We start from the raw sequence: 7,903 nt of genomic DNA on the forward strand, positions 1-7,903 counted from the left end.
TTATAGCGCCAGGGACCCCCATATACTACCGCATAAAGCCCCCTGATTGCCCCCTAGTTAACCCTTTCACCAGTGATCACCATATAACTGTTACAGGTGACGCTGGTTGGTTAGTTATTTTTTTATAGTTTCAGGGCACCCGCCATTTTTTACCTAATAAAGGTTTAACCCCCTGATCACCCGGCGGGTGTCATTTGTGACTAATAACTGTTAGGGCAGTTAGGGTTAGCCCCCTTTAGTTCTAAGGTACCCCCCTAACCCCCCCAATAAAGGTTTAACCCCGTGATCACCCCCCGTCGCCAGTGTCACTAAGGCTGGGTTCACATTGCAGCGGTTTATGAGAACGGATGTGATTCGCACCGCACTGCAGTGCAAATCACATCCGATCTCTGTGCGATTCGAGTTCAGCCATTCGCCGCACCCGCCGCAAATTCGCACGGGACCCTTTTTTTGGCCCGCAGCAGAATCGGATCGCATGGGTGTTCACACCATGCGATCCGAGTTTGCAGATCGCACTGCGATATGCGAACTGATCTGGGGGTGTCAGTAACATTTCACTGACACTCCCAGCAGTTCGCATAGGGCAGTGTGAACTGCCGCCGGGAGGCATGCGATGCGGGAACCCGCCGCGCATTCGTGGCGTTCCCGCATCGCTCCAGTGTGAACCCAGCCTAATAAGCGATCGTTTTTCTGATCGCCGTATTAGTGTCACAGGTGACGCTAGTTAGGCAGGTAGGTATTTAGGTTCGCTGCAGCTTTTTATAGCGCCAGGGACCCCCATATACTACCGCATAAAGCCCCCTGATTGCCCCCTAGTTAACCCTTTCACCAGTGATCACCATATAACTGTTACAGGTGACGCTGGTTGGTTAGTTATTTTTTTTATAGTTTCAGGGCACCCGCCATTTATTACCTAGTCTCACTAGTGTACCCCTAAATTTAGGGGTGTCTACTTTCCAAAATGGGGTCATTTGGGGGGGGTTTGTGCCATCTTGGCATTTTATGGCCTTCAAAACTGTAACGCCCTTAGAAAGCCTGAAGGCGGTGCTTGGTTTTCGGGGCCCCGTACGCGGCTAGGCTCCCAAAAAGTCCCACATATGTGGTATCCCCGTACTCAGGAGAAGCAGCAGAATTTATTTTGGGGTGTCATTTCACATATGCCCATGGCATGCGTGAGCAATATATCATTTAGTGACAACTTTGTGGGAAAAAAAAAAAAAAAAAAAAGTTTGTAATTTTCCCGCAACTTGTGGCAAAATATAAAATATTCCATGGACTCAACATGCCTCTCAGCAAATAGCTTGGGGTGTCTACTTTCTAAAATGGGGTCATTTGTGGGGGTTTTGTGCCATCTTGGCATTTTATGGCCTTCAAAACTGTAATAGGTAGTGAGAAGTGAACTCAAAAATTTACGCCCTTAGAAAGCCTGAAGGCGGTGCTTGGTTTTCGGGGCCCCGTACGCGGCTAGGCTCCCAAAAAGTCCCACATATGTGGTATCCCCGTACTCAGGAGAAGCAGCAGAATTTATTTTGGGGTGTCATTTCACATACGCCCATAGCATGTGTGAGCAATATATCATTTAGTGACAACTTTGTGTAAAAAAAAAAAAAATTTTTTTTTTTGTCATTATTCAATCGCTTGAGGCAAAAAAATAAAATATTCAATGGGCTCAACATGCCTCTTATCAATTTCCTTAGGGGGTCTACTTTCCAAAATGGGGTCATTTGGGGGGGTTTTGTACTGCCCTGCCATTTTAGCACCTCAAGAAATGAGATAGGCAGTCGTAAACTAAAAGCTGCGTAAATTCCAGAAAACGTACCTTAGTTTGTAGATGTGACAACTTTTGCGCAAACCAATAAATATACAATTATTGACTTTTTTTTTACCAAAGACATGTGGCTGAATACATTTTGGCCTAAATGTATGACTAAAATTTAGTTTATTGAATTTTTCTAATAACAAAAAGTAGAAAATATCATTTTTTTTCAAAATTTGCGGTCTTTTTACGTTTATATCGCAAAAAATAAAAATCGCAGAGGCAATCAAATACCATCAAAAGAAAGCTCTATTTGTGGGAAGAAAAGGACGCAAATTTTGTTTGGGTACAACATTGCATGACCGCGCAATTACCAGTTAAAACAGCGCAGTGCCAAAGTGTAAAAAGACCTCTGGTCATTTACCAGCAAAATGGTCCGGTCTGAAAGTGGTTAATAATCAGTTTAATTTAAAAAAAAATATATATATATATATATATATATACACACAGTGCCTTGCGAAAGTATTCGGCCCCCTTGAACTTTTCAACCTTTTGCCACATTTCAGGCTATAAAGATATAAAATTTTAATTTTTTGTGAAGAATCACCAACAAGTGGGACACAATTGTGAAGTGGAATGAAATCTATTGGATATTTTAATCTTTTTTAGCAAATAAAAAACTGAAAAGTGGTGCGTGCAAAATTATTCGGCCCCTTTACTTTCAGTGCAGCAAACTCACTCCAGAAGTTCAGCGAGGATCTCTGAATGATCCAATGTTGTCCTAAATGACTGATGGTGATAAATAGAATCCACCTGTGTGTAATCAAGTCTCTGTATAAATGCACCTGCTCTGTGATAGTCTCAGGGTTCTGTTGAAAGCGCAGAGAGCATCATGAAGACCAAGGAATACACCAGGCAGGTCCGTAATACTGTTGTGGAGAAGTTTAAAGCTGGATTTGGATACAAAAAGATTTCCCAAGCTTTAAACATCCCAAGGAGCACTGTGCAAGCGATCATTTTGAAATGGAAGGAGTATCAGACCACTGCAAATCTGCCAAGACCTGGCCGTCCCTCTAAACTTTCAGCTCAGACAAGGAGAAGACTGATCAGAGATGCAGCCAAGAGGCCCATGATCACTCTGGATGAACTGCAGAGAACTACAGCTGAGGTGGGAGAGTCTGTCCATAGGACAACAATCAGTCGTACACTGCACAAATCTGGCCTTTATGGAAGAGTGGCAAGAAGAAAGCCATTTCTCAAAGATATCCATAAAAAGTCTCATCTAAAGTTTGCCACAAGCCACCTGGGAGACACACCAAACATGTGGAAGAAGGTGCTCTGGTCAGATGAAACCAAAATTGAACTCCCCAACAATGCAAAACGATATGTTTGGCGTAAAAGCAACACAGCTCATCACCCTCAACACACCATCCCCACTGTCAAACATGGTGGTGGCAGCATCATGGTTTGGGCCTGCTTTTCTTCAGCAGGGACAGGGAAGATGGTTAAAATTGAGGGGAAGATGGATGCAGCCAAATACAGGACCATTCTGGATGAAAACCTGTTGGAGTCTGCAAAAGACCTAAAACTGGGACGGAGATTTATCTTCCAACAAGACAATGATGCCAAACATACAGCAAAATCTACAAAGGAATGGTTCACAAATAAAACGTATCCAGGTGTTAGAATGGCCAAGTCAAAGTCCAGACCTGAATCCAATCGAGAATCTGTGGAAAGAGCTGAAAACTGCTGTTCACAAACGCTCTCCATCCAACCTCACTGAGCTCGAGCTTTTTTGGAAGGAAGAATGGGCAAGAATTTCAGTCTCTCGATGTGCAAAACTGATAGAGACATACCCCAAGGGACTTGCAGCTGTAATCGCAGCAAAAGGTGGCTCTATTAACGCAAGGGGGCCGAATAATTTTGCACGCCCCACTTTTCATTTTTTTTTATTAGTTAAAAAAGTTTCAAAAATCCAATAGATTTCATTCCACTTCACAATATATTTTAATTTTATATCTTTATGTTTGAAGCCTGAAAAGTTCAAGGGGGCCAAATACTTTCACAAGGCACTGTATATATAATGACCTGAAACTGATCTGCTTTTCAGTCATTTTTTTTTTTATTTTTTTTTTTTTTACTTTAGGTATTCTTCTATCTTAAAGGTGTAGGTTGTAACACAATACTGACTCATCAGAATTTGGACAGGATAAACACAAACCAAAAAAAAAAAAATCTCTTTCTGTGACTCAACATTTATACAATAAAAGATAAACATGAGTGTTTATAGGCACTATAGCAGCAGTACATGACAACCGAAAGCGTTCTGTTGCTTGAAAGCAGGAGACTTGCCAATGATTCAGAGACAGGTTCTAGGCCACATTTATTAACCGTTTGGTGACCAGCCACCGTAATTATACTGCGGCAGGTCTGCATGATCCTGCCCGCTGTGAGTAGACTCCTTTAAGTGGGATGGCAGGCAAGTGCACGCTGCACTGCAGGGTGCTGATGACCACCAGCCACAAGGGGCAGAACAGGGACGGGCGCACGTGCGTGCGTACAAATCCCTGTTCTGGGAGAGCTAAGAACCACGATATGCCGTCTCCTGCCCCCTACAGTTAGAACACACACACTTAACCCCTTCCCTGCCAGTGACATTTTTATGGCACTGATCGCTGTATAATTGTCAATCGTCCCAAAAATGTGTCAAAAAAGTGTCCGCCTTAATGTCGCAGTCCTGATAAAAATCGCAGATCGCTCCCCTTACTAGTAAAAAGTAAAGAAAATTATAAAAATGCCATAAATCTAGCCCCTATTTTGTAGACGCTTTAACTTTTGCACAAACCAATCAATATACGCTTTTTGCGATTGCTATTACCAAAAATATGTAGAAGAATACATATATCAGCCCAAACTGAGGGAAACAATTAGCTTTTTTTTTTTTTTTTTTTTTTTTTTAAAAGATAATTGGGGCTATTTATTATAGCAAAAAGTACAAAATATAGGGGGTTATTTACAAAAGGCAAATCCACTTTGCACTGAAAGTGCACCTGAAGTGCAGCCACTGTAGATCCAAGGCGGACATGCAAGGAAAATAAAAACAGCATTTTAGCTTGCACATGATTGGATGATAAAATCAGCAGAGCTTCCCCTCATTTCAGATCTACCCCTTAGATTTATAGCGACTGCACTTCCAAGTGCACTTGCAGTGCAAAGTGGAGTGGATTTACCTTTTCGTAATTACCCCCATTGTTTTTTTTTTTTAATTGACGCTTTTTTTGTTTATAGCGCAAAAAAACAAAAACAAAAAAAAAACACATAGAGATGATCAAATACCACCAAAAGAAAGCTCTATTTATGGGGAAAAAAAGGGACATCAATTTCGTTAGTGTACAGCTTTGCATGCCTGCGCAATTAAAGTGACGTAGTACCGTAGCACAAAAAACCGAGCCACCAAATCTTCCTGGGCTGAAGTAGTTAAAGTATCTAAAAGAGTATCTTGCTAACTATAAAAAAACAAAACGGACACATTGCCTGCTGCAGTTTGATTTCTGTAGGACAATGACAATTTGGAACACGGGTGATAAACTTGTAGCCCTCCAGCTGTTCCTGAATTACAATTTCCAGCATGCCTTTGGGAGTCATGGTTGTAACTATGAGCTTTGCAATGCATGATGGGACTTATAGTTTCACAACAGCTGGAGCACCCATGCTTTAGAATAAGGACTGTTGCAAGCATGTAATGGCACCTTCCTTTTTGGCAAACTCATTCAAGCAACTTCTGACACTGACTGCAGGTGTTTTGTCAGATTAGGAGACCCATCAGATTTTGTAACAGAACTGACATTCCATCGCTGCCATCTTGCTACACCCCACACTCGGCCGCAGTAAGGATACACTAAGAAGGCGGCAAGCGGACATCTTCTTACACCCACCAGAGTCTTAGATTTCACACGTAAACTCAGCTTATATAGTGAAACACAGAATTTTGAAATACATCACACTGTTTTGATGATGATTATTCAAAGCAGCGTTATTCTGTCAGATTAGCAAACCTGTGAGATCAGCAGGTTTTAAAATTCAACATTTAAACAGTGTCACAGATTTTTAAATACTATATGGCACTATATTAGCTCATTGGGAAATGCATGACTCTGGTGGCTGTAACAAGATGTCGGCTTGCTGCCTTCTCACTGTGGGGTGTAGCAAGATGGCGGCGACAGAGCGTCACAAAATGTGACGGGTCACCTAATCTAACGTAACACAGGCACTCAGATTACACACGCCTATAATAAAGTGATAATAAACTTTCACCTTGAGAGTTAATACCAAACCCAGTTTAAAATAGAAATTAAAAGGCAAAACATTTGTGTATACATATAAAAAGAAAAAAAAAAAACACACACACACAGGGTGCAAACTCCTTGTGCATTACAACCAAAACAATTTAATGAATCCCCAAAGACAAATGGATACCCAAACATATAAAACCATCAGGCATGTAACATGGATACCGTATTTTTCGGACTATAAGGCGCACGTAAAAGCCTAAATTTTCTCACAAAAACGACCGTGCGCCTTATAATCCGGTGCGCCTTATATATGACCTGTTGACATCGCTGGAGTTCTTTGTTAACAGTATCTGTCAGATGGGCGCGCATGGAGTCACAGATCAATAGGGATGGAGATTCGTGGAAAAAGCCACGAATGTCTCTTGACGTTAACCTTCGGACTATAAGGCGCACGTAAAAGCCTACATTTTCTCACAAAATCGACCGTGCGCCTTATAGTCCGATGCGCCTTATATATATGGAAATATCCATTTTATCAGCCGGTCGTTGCTAGTGCGCCTTATAATCCGGTGCGCCTTATAGTCCGATGCGCCTTATATATGGAAATATCCATTTTATCAGCCGGTCGTTGCTAGTGCGCCTTATAATCCGGTGCGCCTTATATATGGAAATATCCATTTTATCAGCCGGTCGTTGCTAGTGCGCCTTATAATCCGGTGCGCCTTATAGTCCGAAAAATACGGTACTTCAGCCATGGGTGGTGTCCCCGTCAATGAACCAGCTGTGATGAAGGGGGCTTGTCTCCCAAAACGTGTTAGCTTTCCTATCAGCTGAAGTATCCATGTTACATACCTGGCGTTTTTATACATTTGTGAGTATCCATTTGTCTTTGGGGATTTATTAAATTGTTTAGTGTAAATGCACGAGGAGTTTGCACCCTCGTGTGTTTTTTTCCGATAACTGAAAATGTACTGAACTGTGGAGGGCTGCTCCCTTGGGATGCATTGCACACCTAAATATCTTTGGAAGCTTGTATTGCACGCCTGAGTGTTTTTGAAGATATTCTAAATCCCTTTTGTATAAGTGATCACATTCCCTCTATTCTCAGCTGCATAAGCCTACATGTATACTAGAACTCACCTAGACGTCAACTCCCCGGCAGCAGAAAAACACTAAACACAGCAATAATGCATATAAACACGGTACCGCTTAAAAGTTTTTTAATTTCATTGGCCAGAGTACTGACCAAAGAAACAAATAAAAAGCTCTTACTAGGGGAACTCCTGAGCCGCTACTCTGTTCATTCAGACACAGAGCCATGGCTCGGCTCCACCGCCTCTTTTCTCATTGGCTCACTGACTTGGATAGCAGCCATCTCAGCCAATAAAGGAGGGAGAACTAAGGCTCTCATGCAACATCGCTGGATCGAGATGGGGGGGAGCACTGCACACTGAAGGTTTTTTTTTTTTATGTTAATGCATAAATGCATTAAGGTAAAAAAAAACAAAAAAAAAAACCTTCTGCCTTTAGAACCCCTTTAATTTGGTAACACTCTGTAGTTCATAATAAATCACCATGATTTTAAGGCCTCATGCACACTGGACGTTTTGATTTTTGACTTTTTTTTTTTTTACAGCAGCTGGTTTTGGCTGTAGACGTTTTATTCTACAGTCATTAAACTCTGCAACATGTTATCCTATGTATCCATGCACACATAGGCTGTTATCAGCAGTGGCATTTTTGAGCAGTAAAAAAAAACAAAAAAAAAAACTGTGGGTCTTGAGAAATGTTTTTCAGCTGTAAAAACGCTCACAAACGTCGCTCACCAGCGGTTAACATTTTTATCCATTGATGG

Source organism: Lithobates pipiens, unplaced genomic scaffold (assembly GCF_037356315.1).
Source record: "Lithobates pipiens isolate NorthernLeopardFrog02 unplaced genomic scaffold, aLitPip1_a1.2 Scaffold_1, whole genome shotgun sequence".
Taxonomy (NCBI): domain Eukaryota; kingdom Metazoa; phylum Chordata; class Amphibia; order Anura; family Ranidae; genus Lithobates; species Lithobates pipiens.